Below are 13905 nucleotides of genomic sequence, written 5' to 3'. Positions count from 1 at the left end.
CAGTGGCTCACGCCTGTAATCCCAGCACTTTGGGAGGCCGAGGCGGGTGATCACCTAAGGTCAGGAGTTTGAGACCAGCCTGGCCAACATGGCAAAACCCTTTCTCTACTAAAAGTGCAAAAATTAGCCAGGTGTGGTGGTGCACACCTGTAGTCTTAGCTCCTCAGGAGGCTGAGGAACAAGAATCACTTGGATCTGGGAGGCAAAAGTTGCAATGAGATCATGCCACTGCACTGCACTCCAGCCTGGGTGACAGAGAGAGACCCCATTGCAAAAAAAAGAAAAAAAAAAATATATATATATATATATATATATATATATATCTCACAGTAGGATGCTAGAATGACAGCCTGCTTTCCTCTTGCCTTAGTTCCAACTTTGGGGTTGCTTTTTTTCTTAATACTCCTTGACAACATGCCATAGTCACAAACCCCAAAGCCTTGGTGGCCTGGCAGGAAATGAGTGACTGAAGCAGCCCTGCTTGAGATGACACCCAGACCCAGTGTCGGGAGACATCAAGGAGGGGTGCAGACTAGAGGGAGTTGAAAACATATGCCTTTACTAAAGGCAGCAGGGAACCTTTGCTGTGGATTTACATACCATCCATTCTCTGTTGACTCCTCCATTTCTATACCCAGCCCCACCACGCCCCAAGCTGCAGGTTCACAGGGCTGAATGCCCACTTGGATAGTTCACAGGCATCAAACTTGTTATGTCTGAAATGGAGCCCTTAACTTTTCTGACCCCTGAACCTGTTGCTCCTCTTGCCTTCCAATCCAAACCAACCCCAAAACACTGCTCCACTCTCCTCCCCATTGCTCCAGCCAAAAGCCAAGCGTGACTTCTTGATTCTTGCACATTAAAAAGTATGTATAGGTCTGGAACAATGTTCATGATACATTGTGAGTGAAAAGCAAGCAGTAGATCAATATGTCCCATTCCTTTAAGGAAAAATACATAAATTACATTACATATAATAAATTACATAGAAGAACGATGTGGACACAGATGCATCACCCTGTTCATGGCAATTTCCTCTGGGTCCTGGGGCTCAGCAGGATAGGGAAGGAGGACTCACATTTTCTACTTTATATTCCTTAGTATTGCTTGAATATTTACAACCGGTTTTTGTTTCTCATTTTGATATGGAGTCGTTTAAAAATAAATAAAACATACCCATATAATGAAACACTATGCAGCCATTAAATTTGTAGAAGAATAATAAATGACATTGAAAGATGCTAATAATATGTTAAGTGTAAAAGCTGATAACAGAATTATATTTGCAGGAGGATTCTAGTTTAGTTTTTAACCTATATTTGCAAAATCGGGTCTGGATTAGGAGAGAGTAGAGTGTCGGTAAGAGCTTGAGCTTGGGGAGAAAGGGGATGTGGATGTTGAGTCTTAATGGCTGTTGATTAGCCATAGAGTCCTAGGCAAATTGGGAAAGCCTCTAAGTCTCAGTTTTCTCTTCTGTAAAATGGGGATAACAGTATCTATCATAGAGAGGTCTTCTGTAAGGATTTGGAAATAATACTTTTCAACCCTCTACTTAGCACAGTTATTGACATATAAATAATATGTATGTGGCTGGGCGCGGTGGCTCAAGCCTGTAATTCCAGCACTTTGGGAGGCTGAGACGGGCAGATCACGAAGTCAGGAGATCGAGACCATCCTGGCTAACACGGTGAAACACCATCTCTACTAAAAAAAAAAATACAAAAAAACTAGCCAGGCGAGGTGGCAGGCACCTGTAGTCCCAGCCACTCGGGAGGCTGAGGCAGGAGAATGGCGTAAACCCGGGAGGTGGAGCTTACAGTGAGCTGAGATTCAGCCACTACACTCCAGCCTGGGTGACAGAGCGAGACTTCGTCTCAAAAAAATAAAATAAATAAATAAATAAATAAATAAATAAATAAATAAATAAAATGTGTGACCTATAAGATTAATAATAATTTTCTAATAAAATCACAAAACACTTTGATATATGTCTTATTATCTAAATCACAAATAAATATCATAAGCTATATATCTGATATGTACCTTATTAAGATACATATCAAAGTGATAACAAGACATTGATCTAGGGATAATGAGATAATAAACGACTTTATTTCCTCTTTGCTTAATTTTTTTCATTAACATACTGTTGCTTTTGTAATAAAAACACGTTGAAAAAGATTATCTCAAGCCAACATTTATATTCAACATCATATTCAACATAAGAGCAAAACATAAGAGACATTCTCAATGAGGTAAGAAACAAGACTTGGATGCAGGTCTCTGCCACATTTCAATGCCAAAAGGCAAGAAATTAATTATGGTTATTGGGAAAGAGAGGCAAAAGATGGAATTGTCTTCCTAGACTTTTTCAACAGAAAAATGGCCCCTTTTAGGTAAAGTGGCTGAATACACAATAAATATACAAAATTGAGATTGCTTCCCCAGATACCAGTTGGTGCCTGTTAGTGAGATTGCAGAGGCTAGGGGTGGGCTGGTGATGGCTACCAGGAGAGGTGGGTGGACAGTGGACCGCAAATCTCGACAACCCAGTGAGGGTGCACACACAGTCTGGATGGTCACTAGACCCCTGGCCAATGTGGAGAGCCTGTCTCCAGTGCACACCCCACAATGCATTCAGACCCTGATCTTATTACCTGATGAATAGTTTACTACAACAGTTTACTTAATTTATATTAAAACATTTATGTTATGTATTCAACGTAAGTGTTCAGAATTTATGGTTATTTTTTATAACTCTCTTAGCATTTCTTTATTTTTATATATCCTTAAAACATCCAGAAAACAAATTAGTCTAGGATTCCTGTCCTCTGAGAGGCCCAGCCAGTCAGAAGCAGAAACAGTCTCTTCCCCAGGGGATGGTAGTCTTTGTCCATGCCCTTCCTGCCTACCACTGGTACAGTGGAGATGAGGGGATCAGAGGAGCCACTCATCTGAGGTGCAGAATCCCTGAGGAAGCCTGGAATGGGGTCCCTGGGGGCCTACACTTGGAGGTGTCCAGCCTTTGCTGATGTGTGAAGTTTGGCTTCATGTCCATCATGGACTGGCAGGAGGGGGTTCAAACTATGGAGTCAGTAGGTAGGGGGACCCCCCCTGGAATTCTGAATTAGGGACCCTGAAGAGTCTCAAGAATGTTTATTTATTTATTTATTTATTTATTTATTTATATTAATTTCTTTTTGAGATGGAGTCTTGCTCTGTTGCCCAGGCTGGGGTGCAGTGGCACAATCTCAGTTCATTGCAACCTCTGCCTCCCAGCTTCAAGTGATTCTCTTGCCTCAGCCTCCCAAGTAGCTGGGACTAGAGGCACGTGTCACCACACCTAGCTAATTTTTGTATTTTTAATAGAGATGGGGTTTTGCCATGTTGGCCAGGCCGGTCTTGAACTCCTGACCTCAGGTGATCCGCCTGCCTCGGCCTCCCAAAGTGCTGGGATTACAGGCATGAGCCACAGTGCCCTAACTACTTTTATTTTTTAAAATGTTCCTAGATATGACCCTCAATGATAAAAATAACAAATGCTTGTGCTAAAGAATACATTTTTAAAACAAGAAAGCTTAGCTCTCATGCAAATATAAAATGAACATATATTTAGTATTTTTAACTCATTAATTGATGAAGGAACCAGTCAGTTGTCAAAACCAATTCAAAGGGGAATTCAAAGAACCACACTTACATAGGCAATCACAAATGTTGAAACAAATTTACAAATAGATGCAAAATTGGTCTCTCCTCAGGGCAATAATCAAGTGCATTCCACCAAATACCACTTATTTGCATTTTTAAAATTTTTTTTTTATTTTGGATAAAGAGAATGTGGCACATATACACAATGGAATATTATTCAGCCAGGAAAAAAGAATAGAATCCTGTTGTTTGCATTCCTCTGGATGAGAATCACAAGCACCAGGACCAGTTTTTCATGACTTGCAGAGTTAGAGAGCAGCTCAAAGACTATGAAAGGCAAGTGGTGGATGTCGGACATCCAGTCATCCTCTTCGCCTATTTTATTTACTTATTGATTTTGAGAAAGGGTCTCACTCTGTTGCCTGGGCTGGGATACAGTGGCACGATCTTGGCTTACTACAACCTCTGCCTCCCGGGCTCAAGGGGTCCTCTCACCTCAGCCTCGCAAGTAGCTGGGATTACAGGCATGCACCACCATGCCCAGCTAATTTTTCTGATTTTTGGTAGAGACAGGGTTTCACCATGTTGCCCAGGTCAGTCTGGAACTCCTGGGCTCAAGTGATCTACCCACCTTGGCTTCCCAAAGTGCTGGGATTGCAGGCGTGAGCCACTGCACCCAGCCTATAAATTTTTTTTTTTTCTTTTTCTTTTTCTTTTTTTTGAGACGGAGTCTTGCTCTGTCACCCAGGCTGGAGTGCAGTGGCGCCATCTCAGCTCACTGAGAGCGCCACCTCCCGGGTTCATGCCATTCTCCTGCCTCAGCCTCTCGAGTAGCTGGGACTTCAGGTGCCCGCCACCACGCCTGGCTAATTTTATTTTGTTTTTTTTTTTTTTAGTAGAGGCGGCGTTTCACCATGTTAGCCAGGATGGTCTCAATCTCCTGACCTCGTGATCCGCCCACCTAGATCTCCCAAAGTGCTGGGATTACAGGCTTGAGCCACCGCGCCCAGCCATCCAGCCTAGAAATGTGTAAAAAGCCTTTGTTTTGGAAATCATTTCTAACTTACAGCGAAGTTGCTAAAATCAATGGTACCAGGAATACCATGTGCCTTTTACCTATAATCTCCTATTAATTACTATTTTCACCCCCTTTGCTTTATCATTCTTAGTCTGTCTCTTTCGACACACACATACACACACATACACACACAATTTATTTTCTCGACTGCTTGAAGTTAAGTTACATCCATCATAGCCCTAAAGGGGCTAAACACTAACCTAAACACTTCAGTAGTACATTTTTACTAAGATTAGGAGTATTCTCTTACGTAATCTACTTCAGTCAATTTAACATTAGCGTATATTTTTATCTACTCCTAACGTTCACATTCCAATTTTCTGAGTCGAACCAATAATATCCTTTTTCAGTAATTTCCCCCTCTAGTACAGGAGGCAGCCTAAGGGCAGGGGTTGCAGTTAGCTGTCGTGTCTCTTTAGCCTCTTTTAATCTGGAACATTTTCATAGCCTTTTGTGATCTTTTATGGCATTGACATTTGGGAAGAATACGACCAAGCACACCCACCTTTTTCAAAAATAGAAAGGCATTTGTCTGATGTTTCCTTGGGACTAGTTTTTGGTTCTTCGTTCTTAGCCAAAATCCTGCATAGAGCGTACTGAGTCCTCAGAGAGCACATCTGGAGGCACAAGACAGCAATCTGTCCTTCCTTGGTGATGTTAATTTTGATCACTCGATCAAGGCGTTGTCCAATTTCTTCACTGTATAATTACTGGAGTTTTTTGGTCTTCTTTGCAACTAATAAGCAGTCTGTGGGGAGACACTTTGAGACCATGAAAACATTCTGTTCCTCATCAGAATGTTCCCCTAGATTTAGCAACCATGAATGATTCTTAATTGATCCCATCTTTAATGGGATGGTTGCAAAGATGATTTTCCAACTCTAGCAATCCCTCCATTTCACTGGCTGACTCTCAGAATTCTCTCGTCAGCATAGGTCCTCCTTCTCCCCCATTTGTATCAGTATAAATAGTACTGATAAATCTATTTACTATTGGTATAGACTCAGATATTTCCATTTTTAAGGGTTTATATTTCATTACTTTATTATTTTGGTGCTCAAATAGTCCTAGATGTTGCCACCAGCAGCCCCTTTTAGCTGCTGACGTTTCCCCCAAAGTGCTTTTGACCATTCCTTGCTTTCTGGTGTAACAAAATGTCCCAGGCTCACAATGTACCTACCCTGCCCCAGCTCTTGAATTAGTCATTTCTCTGAGAAACCCTGGGGAATGGCATTAAGAACCAAGATCTGAGAGCTGGTAGAATGGCCTTTCCTCTTGACCTTGTCAGCAGACAGAGCTAGGAAATAAATGCATATATGTGCATATACACATCCATGTGCACACAAACGTGCATATACACATTCTACAAATCATGGGTTTGCATCTGTACCTCCAATTCCATGGAATCTGAAGTTTAATATCCACCCCCGGGAAGCAAGCTCCTGCATCAGGCAAATCAGGAAGAACCTGCAAATGCTCATCAGAGGAGGAGAAAGCAACCTGCAGGAGGGAGAGGTGGGGCTGCTCCCTGCTCTCTGCACCAAGCAGGGCACCCTACAGGAATAGATGAGCCCACTAACCTGCAACACAGGGCAATGGTGAGTCTTGCTTTGCTCCCCATCAGATCATGTCGGAGATGCAGAACCCTCTTAATGGGTCTTAAATAAATCCTGGAGTGGTTCAAGCGATGTTTCATCAATAAACAGGAGTGTGCTGCTAGGAGAAAGGACCAGGCTGAAAACAAAAACTTGGAAGGAAAGAATGTCATTGCTGATGGTGGACAACAGAATGCATGTGCTGTAAAGTCAAAGCAGTGATCCATTCTAGAACATCGGCTTGAAGTATCCAAGAATAAGGCAAAAGAGAAATAACTGGAAATTAAAGGGACAATAAATAAATGGGAATATGCTCATTCATGATAATAATTCAAGAAAAGCAAATAAAAATAACAAATACCTATAATTTTTGTCCAGCAATGTTTAGGTAATAGAAACACCAAAGGAATCAACCTAAAGAGAAAAATGCATGAGATTTGTTAAAGAACATGTAGGGGCTGGGGTTCCCTCTACCACTACATGTCACATCAGATTGCAAAATTTTTTGAGGGGGTAGTGGGTATCTATCGCTTCAAGCATTTCTCATTAAATAATGTGTTACAAACATTCCAATTATACTCTTAATTTTTTTTTAAGATGGAATCCTGCTGTGTCACCCAGGAGTGCAGTGGCGTGATATCGGCTCACTGCAGCTTTTGCCTCCCGGCTTCCAGAGAGTCTTCTGCCTCAGCCTCCTGAGTAGCTAGGAGTACAGGCACTTGCCACCATGCCCGGCTAATTTTTGTATTTTTAGTAGAGATGGGGTTTCACCATGTTGGCCAGGCTGATCTCGAACTCCTGACTTCAGGTGATCCATCCCGCCTCGGCCTCCCAAAATGCTAGGATTACAGGCATGAGTCATTGCACCGGGCCTAGTTATTTTTAAATGTACAATAAATTACTGTCGACTGTGGTCACCCTGTTATGCTATCAAATATTAGGTCTTATTCATTCTTCTTTCTTTTTTTTTTTTTTTTTTTTTTTTGAGACGGAGTCTCGCTCTGTCACCCAGGCTGGAGTGCAGTGGCCAGATCTCAGCTCACTGCAAGCTCCGCCTCCCGGGTTTACGCCATTCTCCTGCCTCAGTCTCCCGAGTAGCTGGGACTACAGACACCCGCCACCTCGCCCGGCTAGCTTTTTGTATTTTTTAGTAGAGACGGGGTTTCACCATGTTAGCCAGGATGGTCTTGATCTCCTGACCTCGTGATCCGCCCGTCTCGACCTCCCAAAGTGCTGGGATTACAGGCTTGAGCCACCGCGCCCGGCCTCATTCTTCTTTCTAACTATATTTTTGTACCCATTAATTATCCCCACTTTCCCCCTCCACCCTCACCCTCACCACCCTTCCCAGCCTCTGGTAACTGTCATTCTAGTTTTTATAGCCATGAGTTCAACTGTTTTAACTCTTAGCTCCCACAAATGAGTGAGAACATGCAAAGTTTGTCTTTCCATGCCTAGCTTATTTCATTTAACATGATGACCTCCAGTTCCATCTATGTTGTTGCAAATGACAGGATCTCATTCTTTTTTATGGCTGAATAGTACTCCATTGTGTGTATGTACCACATTTTCTTTATTCATTCACCTGCTGATGGACACTTAGATAGATTCCAAATCCTAGCTATTGTGAATTGCCATGTTGCAATAAACATGGGATGGCAGATACTGCTTCGATATACCGGTTTCCTTTCTTTTGGGCATGTACCCAGCAGTGGGATTGCTGGATCATACCATAGTTCTACTTCTAGATTTTTGAGGACCCTCCTTACTGTTCTCCATACTGGTTGTACTAATTTGCATTCCTACCAACAGGTATGAGGGTTCCCTTTTCTCTCCACATCCTTGCCAGCATTTGTTATTGCCTGTCTTTTGGATAAAGGCCATTTAAACTGGGGTGAGATGATAGCTCATTGCAGTTTTGATTTGCATTTCTCTGATGGTATTTTATTGGATTTGTAGCTATTGTAAATCTGATTACTGGTGGTATTTTATTTCATTTGTAGCTATTGTAAATGGGATTGCTTTCTTGTGTTCTTTATGAGACTGTTCTGTTGACATACAGAAATACTACTTATTTTTGTATGTTGATTTTGGATCCTGCAATGTTACTGAATTTATCAGTTCTAATAGTTTTTTGAACTGCTTAGTTTTTTTTCAAATATACAATCATATAATCTGTAAACAAGGATAATGTGACTTTTTCCTTTCCAGTTTGGATGCTCTTTCTTTCTTTCTCTTGTCTTATTTCTCTGGCTAGGACTTACAGTACTATGTTGAATAACAGTGGTGACAGTGGGCATCCTTGTCTTGTTCTAGATCTTAGAGGAAAGGCTTTCAGTTTTTCCTCATTCAGTATGATACTAGCTGTGGGTCTGTCATATATGACTTCTATTGTGTTGGAGTATTTTCCCATTTTTGAGGGTTTTTATGATGAAAGGATGTTGAATTTATTGAATGCTTTCTCAGCATCAATTGAAATGATTATATGGTTTTTATCCTTCATTCTGGAGATACAATATATTACATTGATTTACATATGTTGAACCATCCTTGTATTCCTGGGATTGTAAATGTATATTTATTTATGCTCTCTGTTATTAGGCTGTGGGGCTGAAGTTTTATTCAACCTAGTATAATTATCACCTAACATGATGCTTGGCCTGTGGTAGGCTCAATAAAGGAAAGGCCATATTTCTTAACCACAGAGCAATGAAAGTGGGAATTAATAAAGAGAGCTTACCTGCTGCTTGGAAATTTCATCAACAGATGAATGGCTAAAGAAAATATCATATGCACACACACACACACACACACATATATATACACACACACCTACACATATATACAATGAAACACTATTCAGTCATAAAAAAATGAAATCTTACAATTTTTGGCAACACAGATGAACCTGGAGGAAGTTACATTAAGTGAAATAAACCAGACACAGAAAGACAAATAGTAGTAATGTGTGTTCTCACTCATATGTGGAAGCTAAATAAATTAATATCATAGAGATAGAAAGTTGAATAGTAGTAACCAGAGCCTGGGCAGGGGAGGAGGAAGGGAGGATAGGGAGAGGATGGTTGACAAATACAAAATTACAGCTAGATAGGAGGAATGAGTTTTAGTGTTCACTGAAGGGTGACTATAGTTAACAAATATTTATTCTATATTTTCAAATAGCTAGAAGAGAGGATTTTGTGTGTTCCCAACACAAAGGAATGATACATGTTGGAGATGATGGCTGTGTAAATTACCCTGATTTGATTATTGCATTATACATGTATGGAAATATCAGACTGTATAAATATTATTAACTATTGTGTCAATTAGAAATAAAGAGAAAAGATGAGATGCCAAAAGTAGATTGAATTACATATAAAATTGTAATAGAATAAAATAAGCATGAAAAGCTTTGCATTGAAAAAAAGCTTACCTGCCACTTGGAAATTCAAAATGCATGTAGAAATGTGTGTGGATGTATGTGCATATGTATGAATGTATGTGTGTGTGTGGTGTTTGTGTGGATGTGTGCATGTGTGGATTAGTGTGTATATATGTATGAGTGTATGTGTGTACATGTGTGAGGGGGATGTGTGGATGTGTGTGTGCATATGTGGATGTGTGTGTGCTTGTATGTGTGTGTGTGCTTGTGTGTTGGTGTGCTTGTGTGTGGGTGTTTGTATGTGTGTGCTCTTTGTGTGTGGGTGTGTGGATGTCAGTGTACGTGTGGATGTGTGTGAGGGTGTGTGTGGATATGTGTGTACATGTGGATGTGTGTGCTTGTGTATGTGTGCTTATGTGTGGGTGTTGGTGTGGATGTGTGTGTGCTCTGTGTGTGTGGGTATGTGGATGTGTATATATGTATGAATGCATGTGTGGATGTGTGTGCTTATGTGTGTGTGCTTGTGTGTGGGTGTGGGTCTGTGGATGTGTGTATATGTAGATGTGTGTGTGTGCGCTCTGTGTGTGTGTATGTGGATGTGTGTATATGTGTATAAATGTACATGTGGATATGAGGGTGTGTGTGTGGATATGTGTGAGGGTGTGTGTGTGGATGTGTGTATATGTGTGTGCTCTTTGTGTGTATGTATATTCGCTTGTGTGTGGGTGTGTGGATGTGAGTGTACATGTGGATGTGTGTGTGAGGGTGTGTGTATATGTCTGAGTGTATGTGTGGATGTGAGGGTGTGTGTGGATATGTGTGTGGATGTGTGTGGATTTGTGCTTGTGTGGGGGTGTTTGTGTGTGTGTGTGTCTGAGTGTATGTGTGGATGTGTGTGAGGGTGTGTGTGGATATGTGTGTGGATGTGTGTGTGGATGTGTGCTTGTGTGGGGGTGTTTGTGTGTGTGTGTGTGTCTGAGTGTATGTGTGGATGCGTGTGAGGGGTTGTGTGTATGGATGTGTGTGTGTGGATGTGTACCAGGTATGCTAGCTGTGATTAAGGTGCTGTGAATTGGAGTGGGTAGGCATAGCCTCACCTCATTGGGATGCGAGTGGGTATCTATGGACATGTTTCTGTGTGTGGTTCTGTCAACGTGTGGTTTGTATGCCGGCATGGGCACGTGTCCCATTTAAGTTTGTGAAGAGGCGTGGTAGGTGTGGCGTGTCACCTGCAGGAGGCAGAAGCCAAGGCCTGTGGCTTCCAGGAGGTGCAGCAGAGTCAGCTGCAATGTGGCCAGGCTGTGGGCTTCTGGGGTTGAGTCCCTCCTGACTGTCCCATCTATAGCCCTGCCGTAGCAGGGGGCAGCATGGTGGGGCAAGGGACAGGGGACATGAGGACAGGGGCAGGGAGGTAGGGAGACACAGGACAGAGGACGGGGTAGAGGCTGGAAGACAGTGCAATGCCTTGAGATCATCTCTCTGCAAGTTGCACCCAAGTGCAGCTCACAGCGCCCGGCACCTCTCAAACTGCTGCAGGGAGCAAGCTCAAGATCCTTCCACTCCTGTCTCCCTGGAGGTTTGGAAAAATAGTCCTGGCAAGGGGAGGGGGCAACATGCTCATTATAGGAAATAGGCAGCACAATTGCTTTCTGAGAAATCTGCACAGATTTCAGAGCAGCACGGGGGCTTGCGGGCTCTGTGGGCCGTGGAATTCAATATGATATGCTTCAGCCTGTCAGCTAATGGGCTGCGGCTGGACGCCACGTGACCCAGCCTTCCCGGGGACGTTAAACGATGCTGAAAAGTGGCCCAGATTTATTTATTGGGACAGTGCTCCTGCCTGTGGGTGTGTAGGGTAATGACAAGTTATGAAAACAGGTGTGCGTGAGCAAGGGCGGAGCAGCCGGGGATTCCACACCACCCCAGGGCCTCCCTCCTGGCCCTACTGCTGGGTCTGCCATGCACTGGGAATGTGATGTCCCACCTAGGCGATTCACCTCCCCCTACCCCACCCACAGCATCAGTTTCCCAATCTGTTAAATCCATCCATCCATCATCCGTCCATCCATCCATCCATTATTCCCTCTCACTTGTCATTCATTCATTCCCAGAACACTCCACCTTTTGTGTGCTGAGCCATTTTCTAGATGCTTTGACTAGAAAGGACTTCCACTAGAAGGACTAGGCACTGCCCTCCGGGAGTTTCAATCCAGCAGGGAGGTGAGATGGCAACTGAACAGCCGCCGTGAGAAGTATTGTCAACCTGGCCTGCTTAAAACCCCTTGAGTGTGTGCCCTTCATCTCCAGGGCCATGCTAAGTTGGAGCTGCCAGCCCTCCCGCCTGGACCCCTGCACCTGCTCCCAGCCCACCCCTCCATGTACACTCTTGCCCCATCCCAATTGTAAGCTTGGTTATCTTTAAAAACACAAACCCAATGGTGTCATCCTCTGTGCACTCTACAATGGCAAAGAGAAAATTTGCAACGGGGCCTGTGGGGCCTGGCCCTTCTCCTGCCAGCCTCCCCCTGCCCCAGGTTCTAGCCCTACCCTCTGCTGGTAGTTGAGCCCTGCCTGTCCATCAGCACGTTTCCCTGGCCCTTTGGCTCTGGGCAGGCAAGGGCCACATCTGGTTGTGCCCACACCAGGGCCCTGGGGCCCTGAGCCCTTGGGAGATCCTGATGGCAGTGGTGTTGGTGCCCACCAGGGTCCTCCTAGGATGCCCCTCTGTGGGGGGTCAGGGGCAGGCAGAGAACCTGCAGGCAGAGAAACGCCTCAATTGATAATCTGGAAAGCACGCTAGACCTTCCAAATAAAAAGGTCTCCACTGCAGACTTAAGAGAAGCACCATAATTACCAGGGAAGGGCAGGTCAGCTGCGTTTTTTCAAATGTGCATTTTACAAAGTGTTTAATGGATATTTATATGAAAGAACAGCCTATTGGGTAAATGCATGACTGTAAATTAGGCTGAGGCCCTCCCCGCTCTGCTGTGCTGGCTGAGCTTGGCCATCAATGGGGCCTTCGGTCCCTCCCTCCCTCCCTCGTTCCTCCTACATTCAGGTCCTGAGGGCCCCTTCTGTGCCAGGCCCTGGCTGGGGTGGGATCCAGACATGAGGGGGCACAGCCCTGCCTGGGGTGTACCTGGTAGAGAGTCACCATGAAGTGGCTTAAAGAGACACACCAAGGGGTGAGGGAGCCATCTGCAAGAGCGGAGGCGGTGTGCACCAACAGGCCCACATGGGGAGGGGCATTAGGGGCAGAAGAAGGACCCGGATGCAGTGCTGGCCAGGTGACAGAGCAAGGGGCATTTGGGGAGTGGCAAAAAGAGTGAGGAGCCATGAGGGAGTTCACAAGAGCTGGGCAGGGCTGCCCAGTGGGTCCCTGCAGGGGCGCCACTCAGGTTATCCGTGTGTCCCTGTCCTCTGTGCAGAGTGCAGCCTTCATGGCTGCACGTGGTGGTCCTGTTGGCTGGGGAGGGAGGTTGGCCCTGTTGGTGGGGGAGGGAGGAGGCTGGGCCCCAAATAGAAAAGACCCCCAAAATCAGGTGAGGAGTCGAGCTGAACCCTGGTGACAGGAAGCTGTTTTCTATCTGCATGGGGGTGACACGATCAGTTTGGCATCCCAGAAAGGCCACTCTGGCAGCCTGTGGAGAACGGGCTGCAGGCGGAGAGACAGTTGGCTGCCGGAAAATGGCCCATGTAGAATACATATTTTTCAAAACTATGGCAAAAGGCTAATTCTTTTCATCTGCAAAGATGCTACAAATCAACAAGAAAAGGACCAGTAGAAGAATGGGTGAAGAAAGAGGCTCAACTGCATTCATAATATAAGAAATGAAAATTCAGGCTGGGTGCGGTGGCTCACACCTGTAATCCCAGCACTTTGGGAGGCTGAGGCGGGTGGATCACGAGGTCAGATCGAGACCATCCTGGCCAACACGGTGAAACCCTGTCTCTGCTAAAAATACAAAAAAAGGTAGCTGGGCATCCTGGCATGTGCCTGTAGTCCCAGCTACTGGGGAGGCTGAGGCAGGAGAATCGCTTGAAGGTGGGAGGCGGAGGTTGCAGTGAGCCGAGATCGCGGCAGTACACTCCAGCCTGGGTGACAGAGTGAGACTCCATGTCAAAGAAAGAAAGGAAGAAAGGAAGAAAGGAAGAAAGGAAGAAAGGAAGAAGAAAGAAAGAAAGAAAGAAAGAAAGAA

This window comes from Piliocolobus tephrosceles, chromosome 14 (assembly GCF_002776525.5).
Source record: "Piliocolobus tephrosceles isolate RC106 chromosome 14, ASM277652v3, whole genome shotgun sequence".
NCBI classification, from domain to species: domain Eukaryota; kingdom Metazoa; phylum Chordata; class Mammalia; order Primates; family Cercopithecidae; genus Piliocolobus; species Piliocolobus tephrosceles.
The sequence above is the reverse complement of the archived record's forward strand: the minus strand, read 5'-3'. Positions refer to the sequence as shown.